The sequence below is a fragment of the Pangasianodon hypophthalmus genome, chromosome 17, assembly GCF_027358585.1.
Source record: "Pangasianodon hypophthalmus isolate fPanHyp1 chromosome 17, fPanHyp1.pri, whole genome shotgun sequence".
Classification (NCBI taxonomy): domain Eukaryota; kingdom Metazoa; phylum Chordata; class Actinopteri; order Siluriformes; family Pangasiidae; genus Pangasianodon; species Pangasianodon hypophthalmus.
Genome location: NC_069726.1, coordinates 15,573,198 through 15,592,513, shown reverse-complemented (window position 1 = coordinate 15,592,513; position 19,316 = coordinate 15,573,198). Strand labels below are relative to the sequence as shown.

The 19,316-nt window shown below is 39.3% G+C and overlaps 1 long non-coding RNA gene across 1 annotated transcript in view; it reads right to left on the bottom strand.

Annotated features, from left to right (window-relative positions):
* LOC128320978 (uncharacterized) overlaps nucleotides 1–17,274 on the bottom strand; it is a 34,109-nt gene extending 16,835 nt beyond the window's left edge. The window contains exon 1 of the long non-coding RNA XR_008304569.1: nucleotides 17,097–17,274. This is a non-coding gene — a long non-coding RNA (uncharacterized LOC128320978). The remainder of the gene's footprint in view (nucleotides 1–17,096) is intronic.
* Between the last annotated feature and the right edge of the window lie 2,042 nt (nucleotides 17,275–19,316).

Below are 19,316 nucleotides of genomic sequence, written 5' to 3'. Positions count from 1 at the left end.
GTGTGAGTGTGTGGTACAGTGTGTATATAGCATTTTGCATAGGCATATGCAGGTGAGTGGAGGGTGTGTTGGGGCTGCTGTGGCTCAGGTGGTAGAGTGTGTTGTCCACTAATCACAGGGTTGACGGTTTGATCCCTGACCCCTCCACATGCTGAAGTGTCCTTGGGCGAGACACTGAACCCCAAGTTGCTCCCGATGGCAGGCTAGTGCCTTGCGTGGCAGGTCTGCTGCCATTGGTGTGTGAATGGGTGAATGGTTGAATGAGAAACAGTGTAAAGTGCTTTGTAGAACCTCTAAGATTAAAAAGCATTTTTTATATATATATATATATATATATATATATATATATATATATATTTCTGATCTGATATATATACCACGTGTCCAGTCCATTATAAAAGCTGCCTATTCAGGATTATGGGTTAATACTAGCTGTTTGAAAGAAGTGTTTGTAGCATTAGCCACTTTCCAAAAAGGCAAAAATTCCTCTGTATTATTCATGTTCCTTGATAACATGATGTAGTATTAGTTTCCAAACTAAGGGGGCACAACATCGCTGGCTTATTGTGGTTTGTTTCCTTCTAGAACTATGAGCAGCAAAATTATTTCCAGCTAGAAAAACAAAGCAAAATGTATACACTTCCACTAAAATATTTTTGGACACCCAAAGGTCTAATCACAATTGCAGGAGACATTTTATTGGGTGCGTACCTTGTAGCTGTAGCCCATGTCTCCTTTACCCCATCTATTTATGAAAACGGATCACCCTGTGGCCCGTTCACAGCAAAGCATTGTGTGTAGCACTGCTATGAGTGTATTTGGCACAACAGTGCTTTTGTTGTATTTTTAAAGTGATTTATATCCACTTTATTAGACGTTCTTGGTTAAGGGACTTGCTACGGCATTCTCCATATCTCTTTCATATTTCTTATATAGGCTAAAATATTGAATTTCGGCTTCTAAGTAGGACAGCCAGAATGTAAAATGTCTGTATTAACATTTATTTAAGCCACAAATAATGGCTCCATGAAAAAAAAAAATTGCATACAGTGTAGTGATAGATAATTTCTCTGCTCTTCACATCATGAGCAAAATATTAACTTTCAGTTTTCTCATAAATTACCCAGAGTAAATCCCTTACACAATTATATCTATATTACTTGATGCAAAACATTAATATTATTATGATGTACTTCTTGATCTAGAGTTCTTCAGGTCTCTTGCCTATATTCTCTCTTACAGAAAAAGCTTCACATTGTGAATATTATTCGCATTGACAGAGACACTGAATCTGAGTAGCATTTTTTTTTGAGTGACTTTACTTGAAAAGTTGCTTTAGGTTGATGGGAAATGGTGTTCTGTATTTTATTACACACTGATTAGTGAGAATAGTTCACAAATTACATAACTGACCACAACTCCCATGATTGTGAACGTGTAATTAGTGCTCTGTAAAGCCTAGTGTACGCTACATGATTTTAGCCCTGATTTCCCAACCCCTGCCTAATTTTGGGGTTCAGCAACTACACCCCCCAGGCAGGGTGACTACTTTCTCCACTTTCAGAAAGTGGCCATTCATATAGTGTGAACAGCTCAGCGGCACAAGCTTCTGTGAGCAATTGCCTAGGCAATATTTTCAAGCTTGTTTGATTTTTCTAGCTGCTGATTTATGTAAACAGAACCCCTCTGCAACTAGTTGCATGTAAAGTGCTGAGAAACAGCCAATCAGAGCCAGAAAAGAAATCAAATTCATCTGCTGTCACGCGCAGCAGATCCCTGAATCCAGTTTATCATTCATTTATTTGTGTGGGAGGGTGAGATCAAAATGGAAGCACAATAATATTGCATCTATAAGAATTGATTTGGCATGCCAAATGGTTGTTAGGAACAGCAAAAATATAGACAAATATGACATGATGCTTGCTTGCTGCCTGTGCACAGTATAAAACTAACTTTTTTAGACTGTACTTCCAGTTCTCAGAACAGACAATCTTCTGTTCGCTGCCAGGGTCTCCCCATCCAATATTTCCTCTTAATTCTCTTTTTCTTGTTTCCAAAGCACTTGCTTTCTGGTGAGAAAGTGAGATTTGGGGATCAGACGCATTTCGGCGAGGATTTCTCCAGGTGAAAGATGATGTAGTGTGTGTCCCTCGTCTGGGACTGATCACGTAGTGAGCACAACTGATCTCAAGCGATCACATTGTGTAGTGTGAAAAGGTCAGTGAGTCAGAGATTTTGAAAGTTGCATGGTTTACACTCAGCACAAGGTGTTGCAACATAAAAACCTTTGGGGCTATAAAAAAAAGGATTCAGGGCTACAGGCCCATCAGCCCAGCATCCCTGTATTGGAATACTTCTTTAAGTTGTCAGTAATGAGGAGATAATAGTTGCACTCTCTCATCCTCGGTGTGCTGCGATTGATCAGATTGACTCAGACATCATGTGGAGTGAGAACCTATTGATGGCTGACAGTCACTGATGTGGCATCAATAGGATTTTCAAGGAGAAAACACTCTTTTGGGCAGACACAAGGAAGTGAACTGTTTTGTAACTTTTATGAATTAGCTGCACAGTGGCACATTTCAAACTGAGAAGAAGTGTGCATTATTACTTAAAATAAGTAAAAATAAGTAAACAAACAAACAAATAAATAAATATATTTGCAGGCCATATCCAGTCTGATCTGTCTCCACCATGACTCTTTCGTCATGCATGGAAAATACCTGAAATATGAGCTCCACACTGTGTGTGTCTGTTCGTGTGCCAAAATATCATACAGAGCTTTTATCCATTGCTGTCATGGTGTGTATCCGTAAATGCCAAAGCAATCAAACACTGGAATGGAGGCTTAGTGTTTGTGTTCTGCATGTATGAGAACGAGAACATACCTTTGTTTTGTGCTGATTTATTGACTGCCATCATCATGCTTTTATTATTTTCCCAGCTATGACAGATTGTCTCACAGATTGAGTGTGTTCATAAATTTATGCGCCTGTGGATGGTGTGTGTGTGCGTGTGGTAGAGGGTGAGTGTCTGTATATCTGCACGTCTATGGTTAGGAAAGTGTGTGTGTATGTGTGTATGAGAGAGAGAGACACAGAGTCTGTGCTCTAGGGAGTGCTGTTGAACAGGCACATTATTGCTAATGAATGCTAACAGGACCCAAACAGATGGCATTTAATTGCATAAAATATGATGTGCAGGCACACAATAAGGCACCATCACTCTGTTTTACCACATATCGAGGACTTTAATTACAAACCTGACCCAGCTTTCACCCTACACACACACACACACACACGCACACACACACACACACACACACTTTTTCGACTGTACTTTACTGTACTTATATACAATTTCCTTTTCTTATATGGTAGCTAATGGTGTGGTATACCAATATGACATTATGCTGTGATAAAGAAATCTGTCATAGTTATAATATTATACTCATAATACGATGTTGCAAAAAGAAAAAAAAATTGCTGGAAGTTTTTAAGCAGTAATAATCTGTATTTCTACACTGACAAATTACTCAAGACTAAGAATGATCCTCTTAACAAATCAATTTTACAGAATATTCCAGCACAATATATTAACAAGTGTTATATATCATTTAATTCATGTCTTATTTTTTGACATATCTATATTTTATAGCTGAAACTCAAGCCTTACTTCCATGCTATCAAGTTGCATGACTATTAATTCCAGCACTACACATTAATTTCTGAATTCCACCAAAGTGTCTTCACACCAGGAATCTGTGGTAAATCCTCTTAATTGCGCATCCACCAGTTCTCAGTGAGGAGAAGCAGAAGAACCTCCCCCCAGGTGAAATCTGAATGGTTTGTCCCATTTATAGGCATGTTGTGTTGCGACGGCGTGGTGAGTGGATGGGCAGTAAAGGCAGCTTGGCAGGATTACAATGTTTGATGGAGGAGCAGTTAGAGTCGTAGGGGGCAGATTTACACCCCGTTTACAGAAAAAGCCTCGTAAAGTGTAATTAGTGAGGGCCTAAACAGAAGATAGGGTTCCCAGTTATCTGATTCATCACCTCCAGGCAGAGTATGCCCCCCTTCATACACACACACACAGTCTTCTCTGTGTATCTGTTAGATTTGTTTATGGATCTTTCTCCTTAAAGGAATAGTCCAGCATTTCTCAATCTGATCTTTATCTAGTACATCTGTAGTGTTTAAATGTTTACAGCAGGCAAGAATTTCAACATTCATGGAAAAGCAGTTGAATCAAATCTCACTTAAAATGAAAGTCTAAAGGCAGTCGATGTGGCAGTCAATAAACTTTAATGAGAAGGATCCCTATCAAAATGTGGTGACCTTCCGATCAGCAAAATGTTCACACTGAATTTGAATTACGTTTTCATATTCTATTTGGAAATTGTTAACTGTTATTCTTTCAAAACTCTTTAAAAATTCTTTTTGAAGGAATAACCAATATTCTTTCAAGTCGTGCCATTAGTTTAAGTCACCAGAGTTATTCATTGTCACTGCTGTCACAAGCACAGGCCATTACTCCAGTGACATTAACAGCAGTGAAAGTAAGGACAGGGACCCTTGACCCTTGAAGCACTTATCCACAACTTTTTGTTTATAAACTGGATAACAACAATGACATGAAATGCAGGGACAAAGAATCTTTTAAAGTACTTTTTTCCTGTTAATTGAATAAATTAATAAGGAATATTTTTAAATGTTTGCCTCTAAAACAGTATAAATGGCTTGAAGAACAAGCTATTTAAAGAGGAAACAACCTTTTTTATTGCTTAGCAACATGTAAAGTTATACAGTGATGTATAAGGTACAGGTTTGTCGCCATATTGTGAAAATGACTCAGAAACGTGTATTTTGTAGAACATTTTCTTCAGTTGATGGTATTTGTAAATGAAGTAATTAAATATGTATTTAATTCCACTTTTTCAGAGAGACATAACTTAGTTTATGTTGTATTGCTTCAGTGTTGGAAAGTTGAATAAAACTAACAATATAAAATATATTTGCTAAGCTTTTTGCTCATGTCTGCCCTAAGATCCTTATTGTTAGAGTGTAATGATTGTAGTTTAAATACGTGTGATAAATTAACGTATATTAAACTTTTATTAATGGAATTCAACAACTGCCCTTAGACCTCCATTATACGTGAGATTTGAACGATCTGCGTTCCTGTTCTTTCCTCGCTACAGGGAAGTGTGTCAAACTTCTTGTCTGTAGTAATCACATAAACGGTACAGATCCGGTGAATAGAGATTAGGTTAAAAAACCCTGGAATATTGCTTTAAGCTTCATCCTGGCAGTAACTATATTCCTGCCCATTATTTTGACAGTTAAAGAGGAGGGATTCATCACCAAACACCCTCTCTGATAACATGAGACTGCACTGTCTTTTGAAACTCTTGTCAGCTTATCTCCAGATGTCTCAAGAAGCCGTTCCCTCCTCAAAGTGTCTGGAGAGTTACTTTATGGCCTGACATTCTCCATTTAGCTGCTGCCTTTTTAACAAAACTATCAGGGTCGTGGTGAGGTCATTCCAAGTTGAGAAGGTCATTTCTTATTATGCAAACCCCCACATGCTCTTGCCCTTTATGCTCTTCCTTCAACCTCCCAAGAGTCCTCCTCTCCACCTCATTCCCTCAACACTGTTCTGTCTTTGCAGTCTCCCAGAACAGCCGAGGAAACAGATGCAAAGCCTCACTGCTGGCCCTCATCAATCTTTAACTGGCACTTACAGTGTGTGTGTGTGTGTGTGTGTGTGTGTGTGGGTGAGTGTTAGCATTCATGAATGGCTAATGGAATAAACTGAAGATGCAATAGTTACAGCAGATACATAAATAAACCTAGATAATTACACAAACACAGAAGGAAACAGATTACAAGCCAAGCTCTCTAAGAAAAAGAACTTTTTTAAGCCCAATTACTTGAAACCACAATTTCTTTTTTTTTTTTCCAAACAGGCCTCCTAACCCAACAACCTTCGGCTGTCCTGGAACTGCACAAACTACACACAGTACAGCTTTAAAGTATGCCTTGACCTGGATTTACACTCACACTCTATCATCCCCTTCTCCAGCTGACACTATTAGTATTGCTGTTATCAACTTGCTGTTCCATTTTCATCACCATTCCTCTCTCTCAGTCCAATCTCTTTCTTATTTCTTCCTTCCTCTTCTTAAAGATTACAGCCATATATATATATATATATATATATATATATATATATATATATATATATATATATATATATATATATATATATATATTCAGAGCAGTCAACTTTCCTTCCTTGGCAGAAGAACAGATGGGAGCGATGGTGGTATGGATAAGGAAAAAGAAGGAAAGTGTGACTGGGGGAAAGTCAAGGACATGCGTGTGTGGAAAAAGGGAAGAAAAATGAGGCAGAGGCTGGGCCCGCTTAATATATTTTGGTTATTTATTTCTCTCCCTCCTCCTTCTTATGAGCTTCGCCCAGGAGTCTTGCTCAACTCAGCACTCTGTGTCCCGGAGGCCAGAGTCTGTGTGTGTGTGTGTGTGTGTGTGTGTGCATGTGCGTGTGTGCTCGTGCAGTACAGAAAGAGAGAGCAGCTTTGTCATAACAGTCATCAGTAACTGTCGGGGGCCGATGCCGGGGGCTCAATTAACCCAAGTTCTCATTATCGTGGTGGCACCTCGTGCTTGAACGAGAGAGATCGAGTGAGAGAACGAGACCGAGAGAGAGAGTGAGAGAGGGATAGAAGGGGCCTGATTATTCCCCGGTGCAGTCGTAGCCAATTACGGCGCCCAAATGGAGGGGCATTAATCACGGCCTGAGTGTGGTGGCAAACTCACCGCTATCAGATTCCAGGAGCCCGCAAAACTAATATGTCACTGTCAGGAGGGGGGGGGCAGCCAGGAGGAGGTGGAGGGCGCCCATTTAGAGGAACTGCATTAGTGATGCAGCTCTGCTGAACACCCCGGCAGGGTGATGTGGAGCAAGCCATCCCCAGCCGTCACACATTAGCTCCAAATGTTGCCGCTCTCCTCCTTCTCTGCATGCACTCATCTTTTATTCTTCTATCACTCACTCCATCCTACACCTTTGTCTGGTTTATTGGGGCTGACATGCTGTGAGCGAGGACTGCCAGAAGTGGTACGGGAGAAAGGCAGGATGCAGCCAGGCAAGGGGAGAAGGGAAGAGTGTAAATGAGAAGCAGCAGTGAGAGAGATTTGTAGAGTGTGACCTCTGGATGGGTGGCCACAGGTTTCAGAGCATCCCCAGAAAGCATTTTAGAGCTTCTTTGTCTTTACTTGAGACATTTTAACTGTAAGCCTTTTCACCATCATGTCAATTTCAGCGCAAATTTGCCAACTGAATAGGCTGTAGTATGGTTGTAATCTTTATCATGCAGGTGGCCTGTTTTTCTAGGTCTTTACATGGATTAAGTTGGAACACAAAGGAAAGCCCTCATAAGCTTAAAAGCTTTTCAAACCTGCCTATGCTTTAACCTTTTATTCTATACATCAGCGTCCACTGGTCCTCTGAACGACAGCCTCAGCGAAAGAAGCTTTCAGTCAGTGTTGTGCTAAAGATATCAGCTACATAGGCTACCGTATTGCCCTGACTGTGCGTGTTGAACTAATAAATAAATAAAAACCGTGTGCCGAGGCAGAAAAGGCGAATAAATTACAGAGTAATGATATTAAAAGCACAAAGTCGTTAAGATGCCGACTTAAGACACGATAAATCCAGTCAGGGCTTCCACGGCGCTGAGTAATTATGGCGGATTTATGGGAGGCATTACGTCAGCAGTAGAACAGTTCATTCCCCGTGCTCGCCGCCATATTTCGACCCGCTTTATTAGACGGCCTGACAGGAGGCTGTGAAAAATAGGGGGAAGTTTGTGGGCCGCGGCTTCGCCAGGCACTCCGTCTTTTGTCGTGTCATTCCCTCCCTCTCTTCCCCCGCCATGATGGATTAAGCTCTCGTTGCTGGTTCTCCCGAGTGGGGCGGCCTGGCCCGCTGGTGACACAGCCGAACAGCTTTATCTTCATCGGCACAAAGAGAGCACAGAGGAGAAGGAGGGAGGACGTGCGGGGGGGGGGAAGGAAGAAGGAGGGCAGGTGTGTGAGGGATGTGCCAGGTAGAGGAGAGAAAAGGGAAAATTTTGGCCATCAGTATCATGTCAGATTAGCTTACACTGAAAAACTGACTGACAGACCAGTAGCCTACATTCAAAACTCCATGCTAGCATATTGAACAGTACTAAATATACTGTATGTCTACTGCTATGCATTTAATAAGAGCGTCATACATCATCATCCATTATTCTGACAGCCTCAGAGAAAGAAGCTTTAGGTCAAAGGCAAACCTGTGCTAAAGAAGGGACATGAGAGGAGAAAGAGGGAAGACATACTAATTAGTATAGATGCATGTGGTTTAGCTTGTTGCTATGCATGTTGTTATTGCCCCACAACATAACAACAGTAATTACAACCAGAGCAGCCATTAAAAAAAGTATAACCCTGTCTCTAATGTTCATTTTACAACATACAAACACTAATTACATACAGTTCCAGGCAAAGTGCTTCATCTAAATCTGCATTATAACATTATTATCACCAGCATTAGGAAATAAACTTCTACTCTTTGTTATTAAAGGAAAAATCCGCCGTTGACCACTTGCATGTTAGTCTTTCTCATTAACATGGGATCTTTATTGGCATCTGGAACTGAGAACTAAAATTGAAACCGTTATCCCCTATTTTTCAGACTGATTAAAAATTTTCTTCCTATTAAACAACATCATAACTGCACTAGCAATGTCCCACTGTGACATCAGCATGCCAGTTCTCATGGGAATAGCAAAGATACTGCACCAACCAACAAATTAGCATCAGAATTGCTAAGCACATTAAAATATGTGACTAGAAATACGTTTAATATAGTTAAGGTGGAGCTTTCCTTTAAACAGACAGGTTAAGCATGAGCGTAAAAAAAATGACTAGTAAAGAATACTAGTAACTTTCCACGTGTAAACATTAAGTCGCCAATTGTGAATACGACCCAGAAGCACATAAGAAATCCAGTTCTTATATACTTTACTACAAAACATCAGCTGAAATCCAGTTCTTATATACTTTACTACACAACATCAGCTGAAATCCAGTTCTTATATACTTTACTACACAACATCAGCTGAAATCCAGTTCTTATATACTTTACTACAGAACATCAGCTGAAATCCAGTTCTTATATACTTTACTACACAACATCAGCTGAAATCCAGTTCTTATATACTTTACTACACAACATCAGCTGAAACCCAGTTCTTATATACTTTACTACACAACATCAGCTGAAATCCAGTTCTTATATACTTTACTACACAACATCAGCTGAAATCCAGTTCTTATATACTTTACTACAGAACATCAGCTGAAATCCAGTTCTTATATACTTTACTACACAACATCAGCTGAAATCCAGTTCTTATATACTTTACTACACAACATCAGCTGAAATCCAGTTCTTATATACTTTACTACACAACATCAGCTGAAATCCAGTTCTTATATACTTTACTACACAACATCAGCTGAAATCCAGGTCTTATATACTTTACTACAGAACATCAGCTGAAATCCAGTTCTTATATACTTTACTACAGAACATCAGCTGAAATCCAGTTCTTATATACTTTACTACACAACATCAGCTGAAATCCAGTTCTTATATACTTTACTACACAACATCAGCTGAAATCCAGTTCTTATATACTTTACTACACAACATCAGCTGAAATCCAGTTCTTATATACTTTACTACAGAACATCAGCTGAAATCCAGTTCTTATATACTTTACTACACAACATCAGCTGAAATCCAGTTCTTATATACTTTACTACACAACATCAGCTGAAATCCAGTTCTTATATACTTTACTACACAACATCAGCTGAAATCCAGTTCTTATATACTTTACTACACAACATCAGCTGAAATCCAGTTCTTATATACTTTACTACACAACATCAGCTGAAATCCAGTTCTTATATACTTTACTACACAACATCAGCTGAAATCCAGTTCTTATATACTTTACTACACAACATCAGCTGAAATCCAGTTCTTATATACTTTACTACACAACATCAGCTGAAATCCAGTTCTTATATACTTTACTACACAACATCAGCTGAAATCCAGTTCTTATATACTTTACTACACAACATCAGCTGAAACCCAGTTCTTATATACTTTACTACACAACATCAGCTGAAATCCAGTTCTTATATACTTTACTACACAACATCAGCTGAAATCCAGTTCTTATATACTTTACTACACAACATCAGCTGAAATCCAGTTCTTATATACTTTACTACACAACATCAGCTGAAATCCAGTTCTTATATACTTTACTACACAACATCAGCTGAAATCCAGTTCTTATATACTTTACTACACAACATCAGCTGAAATCCAGTTCTTATATACTTTACTACACAACATCAGCTGAAATCCAGGTCTTATATACTTTACTACAGAACATCAGCTGAAATCCAGTTCTTATATACTTTACTACAGAACATCAGCTGAAATCCAGTTCTTATATACTTTACTACACAACATCAGCTGAAATCCAGTTCTTATATACTTTACTACACAACATCAGCTGAAATCCAGTTCTTATATACTTTACTACACAACATCAGCTGAAATCCAGTTCTTATATACTTTACTACAGAACATCAGCTGAAATCCAGTTCTTATATACTTTACTACACAACATCAGCTGAAATCCAGTTCTTATATACTTTACTACACAACATCAGCTGAAATCCAGTTCTTATATACTTTACTACACAACATCAGCTGAAATCCAGTTCTTATATACTTTACTACACAACATCAGCTGAAATCCAGTTCTTATATACTTTACTACACAACATCAGCTGAAATCCAGTTCTTATATACTTTACTACACAACATCAGCTGAAATCCAGTTCTTATATACTTTACTACACAACATCAGCTGAAATCCAGTTCTTATATACTTTACTACACAACATCAGCTGAAATCCAGTTCTTATATACTTTACTACACAACATCAGCTGAAATCCAGGTCTTATATACTTTACTACAGAACATCAGCTGAAATCCAGTTCTTATATACTTTACTACAGAACATCAGCTGAAATCTAGTTCTTATACACTTTACTACAGAACATCAGCTATATACTTTAGAAAATCAGCTGCATACTTAATGCTGACAAACTCTGCTCATTAGTGCAACATTTCTGCTTATAAACACTGTGTCTTGGTTTATTTGAATCACTCTTCTGGATGTCCAAACAACCATTAAAGAAACTGTACATTTTAAAGTTTGGAGACAAGTGGTTTATTTTAAGTTTAGACTAAAATGACCATGAGTTGTGATTAAATCATAAGAAACAACATCTATCCTAATATACCAATGAGAATATATTCAGTAGCCCAAGGCTTACATATAAAATACGGTTCAGCAATATTTGTCTGACATTTAATACAGAAGCATTTATAGCCCTCTGAAACAGTGGCGCAATAATGCTGTATTTCCTTGCAATCTGAATTGGGATATATTCAAACAAACACAGGGGAAAACCTTCAAATAAGTGAAACTGTAGCTGCAGAAACACTTCAGTACAATCAGTACAAACTGAAGAGAAACAAGAGAGCGAGGCGAAGTAAGGGCCCACCTGTCAAGGTGATTTTAATAAGCTGCGACACTTTTATTATCATTATTAATTAGCAGTTTTCAACCAGTGGAATGAGATCAATATGCTAGAGTGAAACGAATTTCAACAGGCCGTTCAGATCAATCAGAGCGAGGTTTTATCTACATAACTGCCACTGAGCTCGGCTCGTTAGAGCGCCATTAGGAGCTGCAGGAGAGCCCAGACTGGCGGCATTTTTAATTAGACAGACATAAAAGCAGCAGCCATTTTTCTTTTGCTGCTCACTTCAAATCTCATTTGCAATTCTTTTTCCTCTTTTCTTTTCTTTTCCCTTTTCCACACATACAGGCTCTCATGGAGGCTGCAGTAAGCCAGGAACACATAAATATACACACATGTTCACACATTATATAAATGCATATGTTTTAGCAAACAAGCATGTACTTTTTAAATCTCTGACTGAATGAAACGCGTACTTGCTCGCACACATAGACGCGCACTCTTACTAATCCTTCCCTCAGCTCTTAATCAGACAACCGTTTAAAATAGGATTAGGCTTTCACTAAAGCAATGGCATATTTCTAAGCAGGATATGTTGCCCTTGTTATGGAACTGAGATTCGCTTCAACATGTGAAGCTTCTACCTGCAGGACAAATGTGTCCTTTTATTTTACTTTCCTAAAATTGTTAAGATTATTGATGAGCAAGCTCCCTAACTTTTGAAGAAAAGAGACGACTTGTTTTGTGTCAGTCTTAATCATATTGCTGAAACAATACTAAATTCATACATTTTTGAAATTACATTACATACAAAGGAATGCTAAAAATTAGGAATTACTGTGAAATTATAGAAGATATCTTTACTTTAAAAAGTAGTTACAGGGTCTTTGAAAGATGCAATAGCAAGTAAAACAAATACTGTATTTTTGGTTGAACATATGGAAAATTATTTTTTCATACCTAGATTCATCAGTCCTTACATAAATTAATCTATTGTCAATTGGTAGTCCTTGTTAAAAATTGGATATAATCAAAAATATTGGAAAACCACAACCAAAGCTTTAGCATCATTTTGTGCTACGAACACGTTTAACCTTTAGTGTTTAACATTTTTATTTCATTCTAAATTACTCTTGGTAACTCTGGGTAATTGACAGCACAATGCATTAACTCGATCTTTAAAGTAGAACAGACGGATTGCATTGTAAATGTATGAGAAAGAAAGTGACAGTGTCTAAGAGAAAAGGGGAGAAATCGAAGTAGAAGCACTCGCATGTAACGAAGCCTAACACATCCACTACATCATGCTGAAGAGGACCATCGGTCACCGGCCCTCCTCTCTCCCTCTGTCTCTCTCTCGCTCTCTCTCCCCCTCATTCTCCCTTGTCTCCATCTCCCCTGGCAGCAGAGGCACGTAGCAGGCAGCAGTTAATTCCTGTCTAATTTATTACGCTGCTGCAGCCGGCCCTGAAGGGCCATTAGCAACACACACTGACACAGCACACTGGCCTAGGTCGTAATTTATTGTCTTATTACAGCTCGGGAGCAGCATCAATTAATTATCCATTAAAGCGCCGCTGTCGCCAGGATTTATAGGGGCCGGAGCCGGGGCCTGCCGGGGGCGGATAGATTGCCTTTCAGGGTTGGGGATGAGGGGGGAAGAGCTGAAATTGGGCTAAAAATACAAAAGCTATAGAAGAGCAAGTGAAATTTGTGAACTCTTTTTCTGCTCAGCCAACAGAATGGCAGAAATAATTGGTGAAACATAAGCACTGCTTACCATGTAGGTGTTAAACTGATGTCAGTGAGCCTTCTAATACATCATGTGAACTTCACCTACTGTTATTAAATTCTTAGCCAAAGTTACACTTTGGGTGAAAGTCTGTTTGCAGCCATGTGAGACGAATTACTGTTGTGGTACTTTGGGTTATTCAATAAACAAATCTAAAACTATTTTACCCCGATCGAGTGTTTGTGCCCATTAACCATCACATTACAGTACTCATGAACATATTAAGAGATTTCGATTTGACTTGATGGCACAATTCCCACACACAACACTAGCATTAACAGACAACACAATGGCGGTAACAATGGTGGAAAAGCTTTAAGACTGATATAAATCTTTTACTTTGTTTTTGGTTTCATCTGAAGATACAAACACAGAAAAAGTTTGAGAAGAAGCTGAAAGCTGAAAGCTGTACTCAGTGGGAATGACATTACTGAAGAATGTCAGACAGTCTAGTAGTAATGTGATTCTGTACCACTCTGAGAATGCCCAATCTCATTTGATCTCAGTTATAGCTAGTTAATATCTTCTTTCCAACATGGCAGCTGTCTGACTCATGACCATTCTGCGACGCTTACGCTTGACTGATCAATAGTTTCACTATTTCTATCTCCACCCATATTGGTAATAACTAACTTTGGCTAAATATATCATGGACACTTATAGTTGAAGTTTGTTGAAGTTATACTTGAAGTTTGTGCCCCCATGTTTTTTTTTTTCAAAGGAGAAAACGAAAATGCACCTTTTCCACCAAAAAAAATCTATAATCTATTATAATTCTAAAATGTTAAAAATGAAATGTAGGTGAGGCAACAATCCAAATCTGAAGTATTTTTTTAATTGTAATTTTAATTGTTTTATCATGACCTTCTTTGCCTCCAGATTTGGAGAACATTTTAACATACACTATTTTATTTTGTCCTAAATGTATACAGACATTTGTGATCACTGCACAGTACAGCTCACTTGGCAATGGAAATAACAAAAAGTGTGATGAAGGATTTGTTACTGTACTGTGCCTTGCCGCACCACACTGTGTGTGTTACAAAGGACAAAAGTGCGAAAGTAAAAAAATGCTAAAAAGAAAATAAAAGTAAGGGTAAAATAAACAAATGGTATCGACTTTAATTTTAATTTCCAGTACCACTGCAGTGATTTATAACTGCAGCGCACACAGATGGTGATTAATCTCCCAGTTGACCCGCACTGCACAGCTTCATGAGGAATAACCTCTGTGCTTTGAGAAGGGCACAAACCTATTCAGTGTCATTAATAACCCTGAATTATCCTTTGCCCATAAAGCACACACACATTCGCACACAGCCTCATTTCTGAGATCGGATAGAAATATATTTGGAGCATTTCATCAAGAGCAATAAAAGGCTTGGCTAGCTAATCAACCTCCCCTAATGTGCTTCCTTCCCAGGACTACAACAGTGTGTTTCTTTAAACAGAAACACCCTCTCACACTTCTTCACTTGCATGCGCCCAAAGAAATACACACACCTTAGTAATGCAAACAGCCAGGCTTGAAGTGGGTCCAGTGCTTTGCCCTGGCTTCGGAGAAAGCAGGGCTGTTTTTGCCTCTGACAGAGAGGATTGATTGCTTCCATTACTCTGTACAAGGAGCACATTCTGTGGTGATGAAGGCCTGGTAAATAATGGGGAAAAGGAGGGAGGAGGGCGCTAACAAGCCTGGGAATCCTCAGCTAATGGGGTCGAGCCACAGCCTGGCAGTCGCCTCGCAAATCAAAGCCACTGCAAACGCACCTGTCTATCCTCAGGTACTGATGGATTACGCACGACAACACGGCCAATGTTCAGCTAGGTGTGTCGGAGCGTGCGCAAATGTACGTGTTTATTTATTTGTAAGTTAGTTAGACATACACTGAGTTACGGAGTAACTCAGCAGCTGCCGGGGGTTCTGTGTAACAACAGCGCCCCCACAACACACATGCAAAAACATCCTCTGTGAATGTTTAATGGTTCTAACCCTGAACCGTACAGAATTTAGCACTCTTGTCATCCATATTCCCTGACCCGTCTTAAATCTTGTCATCATTGTATCATAAGTATCATCACTTGTAGTCAACAGTATGCTGGCCAACATCATTGCGTCCTTGATAGCAGGGTGAGACAGAGAGCGAGAGCAATTCTTGGAATTATTTAAAAAACACTGAGTGCTAGAAAGTCTTTAACACCTCTTTTTTTTTGTCTCCCCCGGGCCGCCTTTGGACAGGAAGTGGGAATGACTGCTTCCTGCTGCAGCGCACTTTGAATCAGGGCCGAGGGGAGCCAGGCCAAGCTCACTTTGGTTCCTCTGTTGCTCGGTTCCTCAGCTCTCAGCAGCCCTCGTGTGATCTGTGACGAAACGTTTCCACTCGCCTTTCATGTGTGATTTAGCGTTTCCCAGACTGAGTGATGGGATTAGCTTTCCTTCCGGACATTTCCGAAGCCTGTCCCCGCACTGCGCCAGAGGTAAAAGATGTCTGCCTGGAACAATGGTGCCGCACGGGGCGGCTCTATCGATAATGGAGATGAAAGAGAAGCAAAGCTGACACTCTCCTTGAACCAGGTTGTGGTGATGCCTGGAAAATGTTGTATTCAAATATGTCTCATTCCTTCACATAAAAATGATATGACACGGTACATTAGGTTGCCACATGAAAGCGTTTGCATTACATAGAAGTCTTGTATATGGTTTTGTATTAATGACTACATTGGAATAACTCTTCCTGTGCTTTACTGAAGCCATTGTTTTAACTCTTCCAGCTGGTTTTTCCATTTAGAGTCAGTACACAGCACTTCAATGGCACATTTCTAAACCAAGCTTCACATCAATCCCCTTTCCCTAAGGGGAATGCTTACTTGTCCTGGCTTGTCTGTTATTGCTCTGAGCATGAACGATAACGATCTATAGAGACTGCACTTGACACTAGCAAAGATATTAAACCTTTCTGCCCTTCAGTCTTGGGATATTGTTAGAATCTAAAATTCTTGATTTTGTCATCGACATGTGGGTGGGCTTTCATAAATTCTTGTCTCCATTATATGTAATATATCTCTACTAAAGCAATCTAACAGCATGTCTCGTCTTTCTTCTCCCTCCATTCTGACCTCCTCGTCATTATTTATCATCCCTCCATTTCCTCATCCGCCTCCCCAGCCACTTTCCTCCCACTCTTTCCTTTCACTAGACAGAATGACTTTTGCGAGAGACGGGTGTGTAACAAGGCTCTATTGGAATACAATCTTCACCTTATCGCAGACTTCCATGACAGGAAAAAGGCAATGTACCTAAAAAACAATGTATATCTTCAAAGTGTCTTTTGATGCCTAAAATAAGATATTTGACCTTTAGCACGACCAACCCTCGCAGGAACAACTGGATTTAAACAACTATTCAACATAAGACACTGATTATATAAAGACTGTTGTTATTGTTTGAACAGAACTAGAGGACAAGTCTAACAAAGAGCTTTGGCAGGGACAGGAGTGTTGAAACAGAGAGAGACAGTTCCCCCTGTCACTTTTTCCCATAGCCGCTTTAGCAGGCGAGCCCATTTGGACAGCACTGTGTCCATGAGAAAACGCTCACCTCGCACTTGCAGCATCTCTCATCACCCGGGCGCATGGTTTTAATCACGTCTCAGTGATTTATTGAAACAGCAGAGCCGTGTCACCTCGCTTCCTTTCATTTCTCCGAGTGTTTGTGTTCCTCTGGGTGATAGATTTATCTCCGCACAACGTCAGCATGACTAATCAGCTCTCAAATACCACATGCAGATGTGCTGCTGAAAGACATCCCCCAGCAGCCTGCCACACTCTGTCCCTCTCTCTTTTCTTTCTCTTGCTTCAATGCTGTGCAGTTTTGTTGCTTCAAACATCCATTCTTTCTTTGCTGGCCTTTCTTTCTTTCTTTCTTTCTAAAGGTTTCTAATAAATACTGATATTGTTATAAACATTGTTTATAAAACTTTAAATCATACAGACTAGTCTTAGTTTTTTGTTGTTTACAAAAATACACTCCTTCTTTCTTTCTTTCTTCCTTCCTTACTTTCTTTCTTTGTTATAAATTGAAGTTAATTCACCCCGTCCATTTAATCATGTTGTTTTCCTTAATCTTTCTTTCTTTCTTTCTTTCTTGTGTTTATGTTCATCTGTATTATTTATCTGTTCACTTAAACATGTTGTTTTCATTCTGTCATTCCTTCTTACATCTGAGTGTGTAATACCTTAACCCTGCTTGACAGATATGAGTTAAAACAGGTGTGTGTGTGTGTATAAGAGAGACAGAGTGTCTGTGTGAGTGCATGAATAAACTTTGTCCTTGTCGAAGAGTTGTGTGAAATCCTTGGCCCCTGTAGGCGAGGCAGTGTACTGACAGTTTGACAGGCCGCCCTGACTGACGTGTGATCTGTCCAAATTTCAGCCCTCATAAATCTACCTGTCAGAGAGGCTGACTTGAAAGGGCCCGAGCCCCTACGGCACAGCTTTAACACGACTACAGTGCTGATGGAATTCTGTAGGCTGGAGAATTATAGCTGTCACTGAAGAACGCCTACATCCCAGCTGAAGACTTGGCTGTCTTTCTTGTCTCTCAACTCTCACGTCTGCTTCTCCCTCACCCTGTCTCTCACGTCCTCCCTCTTTCCACTTAAATCTTTCTGTCAGTCAGTCTTTCTTTCTTCCTTTCTCTTTCTTCCTTTCTCTCTTGCGCTCTCTCAGGTCAGACACGCATCTGCACATCTTGTTCCATTTCTAAGTTTCTGCCTGCCAGTCAGGCTTCTTTTGGAGAGTTAGAAACCACTATTACATCAATGTTAATGTCAGTCATTAGCTTGAAATATTGCACTCTAAGAAGGTTGTCTGGGGTGAATCTTTCATTCGAAGTGGATAATTTGCTTGTAATTTATTGGCAGTTTCACCTCAATCATGCGAACTTAAGGGCTAGGAGCAAAAGTCTGCTTTTGTCTCCTCTTGTCACAACACGGAGAGCTGTGCTTTGCGTTCTTGTTTTCTTCCTATTTGAAATGGCATGAGGAGCATTTGCATATTTCTACAACTGATCTTAAGTGTGGCCTGTCGCCAAGGTAAAGACTATTCCCTGAGTGGAATGTCTAATAAATATTAAGCATGTGTTTTCAGACGCTGGCTGTGGCCAATCTGTTTGACAGCTCCATAAACAGCAGCAATTTGCCTCTGATCTTTTCCAGAGATGCTTCAAGGGGGAATATGTGAAATGTTTAAAAAATTTACTTTGGCAAAAAAATTACTTTTACCTGTTATAATCAAAGCTTATTGTTTAGTTACTTATCTTAACTATTATATGTTATTCAGTAATTACAAAGAAATTTTTTCTTAAAAAAAAAAAAAGGGGATTCACTCTTAGGTCCTGATTCAGGATTCCAAATACTGTGTGCTACTTTTTATGTGCAAGGGGATAAATTAAGCATGCAAAAATGTAGGTTTGTTGCAGGTGATTTACAAAGAATATTTGTGTGAATTGCGTCATGTGCAAAGTAGGGTTAGAAAACAATATGTAAATGTGGTTGTTGCATGTGCTATTTGTTCTTGATTGCTGTGGCAAGTAAAACTGGAAACATAATTGTGTATCCAATAAAACAAATGAATGTGAAACAAACGAGTGCATGTTCTGTTCGTAGGGAAGAGTGAATGAACATTTTTTAAAGGTTCTACTGCAAATGATGTAAGAATCAGAGTTGAGAAAGTGCTGTGAATATCTATTGCCATGGTTGTATTAAGTCATCATTTTAAGAAATGTTTTGATCATTCTGAGATATGGAGACATAATTTT